Source organism: Stegastes partitus, unplaced genomic scaffold (genome assembly GCF_000690725.1).
Source record: "Stegastes partitus isolate 25-593 unplaced genomic scaffold, Stegastes_partitus-1.0.2 Scaffold75, whole genome shotgun sequence".
In the NCBI taxonomy this organism is placed as follows: Eukaryota; Metazoa; Chordata; class Actinopteri; family Pomacentridae; genus Stegastes; species Stegastes partitus.
The window spans coordinates 754,469-760,529 of NW_007577806.1; positions in this window are offsets into that span (position 1 = coordinate 754,469).

Consider the following 6,061-nt stretch of genomic DNA (forward strand, 5'->3'; position numbering starts at 1 on the left):
CACCCAGCACGTCTTATTTGGGCAGTCTTGGGCTCCAGTCAGAAGTTAACCGCATCCCTGGACTTCAATACAACTCCAGCGCAAACCAAAGGCTGATTCTACACCTCATTACATCTGTGATCTGACTGTAACTGAGTTCAGTATGGATAACCTAACTGTCAATAAAGGTCTGAATGAGACCAGGAACAATACACACCTGTAGTTGGCTATGAGGTAAAAAAAAAAACAATGATGCAGTAGTCCCTGTCAGTTCTGGGACAGCTGATGTTCTTATTGGCTTTTTGAGGTGTCTAAAACACTCACCGCTTTTGCTTGGTCCAGGTTAGCAGGTTGGTTTTGGCTGGTGAGAAAGCTGACAATCAAACCAAGCAACCAGAAATAGTTTTGGCCTGGCTCCAGGTGATCTAATGAAATGAATGAAATGAAAAATACTTTATTCATCCCAGGAGGAAAATTCAATCCAAGGTCAATCTAAGGTTTGTGGTCTGAGAGCAAATGGACCAAACTGTGTTTTGAGATGGTGGATCAGGGCTTTAACCATACATTTAAAATGAAACTACAAAGAAATCTATCTGCTATTCATAAACTGTTAAGAAATCTATCTTATCACAGATCTGATGTGTAAATAATTTGGAAACCTTTGGTAACACGTATGCACAGCGAGATGCAGATGCGAGATGCTGCAAACAGAAACATGCTCACAGAGTCTGTTGACTCACTGACTGGATGTTGAACTCAGCAGTTTCAGGTGGACACAAAAGCTCACACACTCGCCCACAGACCAGGTTCAGCATCATCTGTTCACAACAAACTGCAACACTCATGCTGAATCACTGGACATGATTTGACTTAACCTAGTTTATCTTTTCATCATCACACGAGCATGATGAAATTTTCTCCGCCAAAAAAAAAGAGATGTGTGGTCATGTTGAGAAATGAAACGGGGCGATCTAATGAGCTCAGTGGAAAAAACTGGATCGCATTAGAAAGAGAAACAGAAACATCATTAGTGAGCACACAAACACTCATTTCCTCTGGCTGGCCGGCAGATTGTATCAACATACGGCTTTTGTTTGAAAGCCGCAGATATGAAATATGGACGTGAGTAAGAGCACTGCAACTAGACCGAGAAGTACGAACCAACACCCCTCCTCTACTCTTAGCATACGCGCGCACACACGCACACACACACACACATACACGGCCTTACTGGCAGCACCACATCCACGACTAGGCGACCTTTAGCCCTCTTTAACTTTCTGCCAGATGCAGGTTGGACCTCAAAGGCACCCTGAACTGTCTACCTTGGTTTCATTATTTCATGTGCACTAAACAGCATCATAACGTATTCATACGGCCTAATGGATACCAAATGATGCATAACATCAACATGCAAAAAAGATTATAAATACAAATGAGTGCCTGAGGGCCAAGGTCACAGACCTGATGCTTGATGGCAACATGCTTGAGGTGTGATGTTCACCAGCTTAGTTTAGCATCTTTGTACGATCAAATGAACATATTGGAAAAAATTCTTATAAAAAAGTGAAGGGATTACTATAGTTAGAATAATTCATGCTGCATGAACGTCTGAGCCAAATTTCTTGGCAAAGCGTCCAACATTTCACTAAATCCAAATTGTCAAACAACGTCGACCTCATGCTAACATGAAAGGAAAACTGTAGAGATGACCAAAATCTGTAGGGTTCATGAACCATAAACATCTTTGAGTAGATGATGAGATATTTCACAAGACATGTCCAAAACGACATAAAACTCATTAGGATTCTTCATGTGATCTATTGATATCTGCATCAAATGTCATAGTAGTTAAATATTTCAGCGTGGGCCAGATGTGGCGGATTGACAAACCGACGTTGCGCAACGAAGCTCAGACAGAAGATTTCAATCCAAACGCTATTTATTTAATCCAAAAAAAAAAACCACATAGCGTTCTCTCATTAAATCGAAATAATACGAAACATATTCAGGAAACGATACATCAGCCACTAATTAGCGAGGAAATGCAAGAAATAAGTCATACAATGACACCAACATACTGTACAGTCTGAAAATATTCAATTTCACATGATTATTATTTGGCAGGTGTTTATCAAAGCGCAGCTTTAATAAGAAACACGAGCTGAATTAGTTTAAAAAAATGTCACTTGGCTAATTAGAAAAAACTGTTCTGTGGTTGTAGCTTGTCAGGGCACTGGTATTTATGTGGGGTAATGAATGGAGGACACTTCCCTCCGCTGGCCTCTGCTATAAGTGTGGCCATAAGGCATGATGACTACATTATACATTATGTCTTTATGATATGTTGTATACTGTGGTATGATACGGTGGTCGTAAAGACGGATAGCAGGCCTTCTGTCTCCCTGCATGACAATCTGAGGCTGGCGCTGAGCCTGGGTAATCACCGAGCAGGCCCGGCTCATTCACAACACCAGCTACACCCGTCCCACACAGCCACTCACTCAGCGCAGTTATGCTATTTGTACAGTATAAACATTTTGGATGATTATATGCAATTACCCAGAGCAGCACGGACATCCACGGACGGACTCACACAAACCTGCACACACTGACCTCAGAGATTCTCTTCCATGCTGAAAAGTGTTTACTGAGTAATAAGGCAATAGCGAAAGAAGTCCGAGACACGCTCACTGCCAAGATCCTTTCCAAATAAACACCCCCATTAAATATTTTCAAGTCAATCTCCTCACTTATTGCCTTAGTCCATAATTTCACTCCCTTCTCTGTCACTCTCTGCTCTCCCAGACTGCGCCGCTGACCGTCGGGCTTCATTCATGGAGATCTGGTGTTGCTGTGTGGCTCTCTCTGTCCTCACAGTGCCATTGGTCTCGCCTCACAGATACTTCCTTATCAACCCTCCGAGCTCAGCTGCCAATCACGTGTTCTGAGCCCGCGCCCGGTCTAAGTAAAGCCCCTTACTGAACTAGACAGGACATGTTACATTTTACAGCTGCGTCTCTCAAACACTCAGGCCTGAGACTTTGACGCCCGTCCTCCGTCGCTTCCTGACAAAGCAGTTGGCGGACGAAGCAGTGTGATATATCTGGACTGTTTAAGGGTGCTATCTCGCAGCTTTAGCGACACGGTTAAGAAAAGACATACTGTACATAACATATTCTTCCTTCCCTCTGTTTAGAAGAAAAAAAGGTGAATACATAACTAACAACAAACAAAACAAAAACTCTCCATGAAGTCAGCACACGCTGAGGTTTGGCTACTACAGCCTCACTTGGGTTGACATGAGCAGTAGCTAATGGCTGCAAATGTTGGCTAATTTAGCAAACTTTAAACAGATATTGCGTGATCATGGGCATTGTGTATGCAGTTTATTTTCTTTACTCTTGTACTAGTACATTATTCTTTACAGGATATAGATAAACATTCAAGCTAAAGAAATAAAACACCAAAGCAGAACTAATATCAGCTAGCTAACATCAGCTAACATGCTAGGTGAATACCAAAACTAAGAGACAGTCATTACCTGACACTTGCAATCACCAGCTGGCCAGAAACACCAATAAGCAGTGGCTAATTTAAGCTAGTTATTATTAGCCAGCATGCTAATACTAAGTGGAGACCAAAACAGAGCTATGAGGGTAGTGGATATTGGACATTTACAATCACCAGCTAGTCAAACACACCAATGAGCAGGGGCTAATGTAAGCTAGTTATTATTAGCCAGCCTGCTAATGTTAGGTGGAGACAAACAGAGCAAAGATGATAGTGGATATTGAATATTTACAATTACCAGCTGGCCAGAAACACCAATGAACAGTGGTTAATGTAAGCTAATTGTTAGCCAGCATGCTAATGTTATGTGGCTCTAAAAGGAGTGTGAATATTGATATCATATTTATCAGCTTGAGAGAAATATTAACAAGCAGTAGCTTATGGCTCATGTTAGCTAATGTTAGCTAACATGCTCAGCACCACTATACCTCTGCTGCAGAGGCATAGTGATGGTGTACATAACACCAAAATCTTCCATCTTGCGGAGTGAAGCCTTGTGAATGTGCACAGGGACAGCACAGACATAAAGTAGTTGTTATTTTACTCTACATATTCCCAGCATGAACACTTCCGCTGAGCATGCACACTATTGCCATAGTGGGTCACCACACAACACAGACTTTGGGCATCCGCTCAGGGTTCTGCGCGGGCTCTTAAGGACTAGGGCAGATGAGGACAGACAAAAAAAAAAAAGTTGTGTAATACGTATAACTACATGTCTGTGGGTGTCCACAGCTGTCCATAGGCACATCCTCAAGGGACTATAACTAGATTTAAGGCTGCAGTCCTTCATGTAATATCTACGAGAGACATTTGCTCTCTGACTTTAGCCCTTAAGGCCGCATGTCCTCCCACGCAACACACAGAAGCACCCGGTTAAGAATGCATCCGTTCTGTGGAGAAGCTGCCTTAAGGTCAAACTGAGGAAACAAAAAGAGGTGGGGGTGGTGGTTTGTTGATAGGTGTTGGAAGAAGAGGAAGCATTCAGATTCACAACGTAGCAAAAGTATAGTGAAATAGATGGAGGTTAAAGTCACAGAAAACAGCAGCACATATATTGTCATTACAGTATCGTCCTGCAATGGACGCTTGTGGGCTCAGTCACCATTGTTCAAATAAAACACCTCAGAAAAAGTCATGCTAATATTAAAAGTAACCAAGCTTTTCACATTTTCTCTCTTGCTTGCTTTCATTACATATCTTTTTGCATACTAGACGTTTTCTTACAGCAAGCACACTCGAAAAATACAACCGATGTCAAAGAGGAAACTAATGTATACAGTAGACGGGCTATAAATTACTTATATAAAGAGTCTTTTTCCTTTAACTTGTCACCTGTCATTAGGCCTGTAATAAAGCAGTGGAAACGCTGTGGGAAAAATTGGACAGATTTAGCCTTTTGCTACAGCTACGACTATTTATCAGTGAACGCAGGAAGTCCATACACATGGGAAGGGATAAATAGCTTTTTCATGCATGGACTGGGGAGCTTTTATGTCCTGTGGGGAGTGGTTATCTTGTATTGTACGTTTATCCTGGTTTCTCTCGCAGATTAAAGGGCAGCCAAGAATATTCTGACCTCTGAAATAAAGAAGCCAAAGACAGAATTAGAGCCAGGCCAGGTTAGCATGTCTGTGTACCTCATTAACCATGCCACAGCGAAACTTCCGCCCACGCGCTCAGCCTGGCCTACATGACTCTGGAAACATCTTTATACGGAGCCTTTTGCCTAAAAAACCGCCCCGCCGGGCCCTTAATGGTATTTACACCCTCTGCATTATTTACATTGGGAAAGGAGTAAAGAAAACATGTTTTATGAGAATGTTCCACCCGCAAAGACGTGATGTCAGTGCCGCAGCCTTGTATACAGGGTGAGGCGAGGTAAACAAACACTTCTCCCATCTTTCTCTCTCTCTGTCATTTCCAGAGAAGTGAGCGGCGGCCTCCTCTCCGCTCGCTGGCCCTCGCTGTTGATTCACAGACGGCGCTCAGAGCCGGGGGCCTGAACAAGAGCCAGGGGCTAGTGTTAGTAGACTGTGGAGAGACCAAGGGAAGTACCTCATCCGACACACACAGCGCGACGACCAAGAGAAGCATCTCTTCTGCGTTGCTCATACACACTCTCGCCGTGGAGCCACAAGCACTAGCAGTAAACACTCAGGCCTCTCACAGGATGCTCTGTAAATATTTACAACTCGGCATGCGTTAAAGGGAGAGGAACATGGCGGAACAGGCAGGGCCGGCTGAACGTGACCAGTCCAGCCAACTGCCCTCCACCCGCCACACACACCTCCGTCCTCTCCACCCCCGCTAGCCATCACTGGACTTCCAGTCCGCTGGGCAAACAACTTATTCAGTGAGCTGAAAGCTAATGTAAACTGTCACCTCCTGTCAGTGGAGGTGGATGTACATCAGAAATGGTTGCATCAGGCAAAATAGCAGGTTTACTCTTCACTGTGTTACGACCGGGCTCAAGATGGCCGCAACAAAAGGAGAGACACACCAAGTT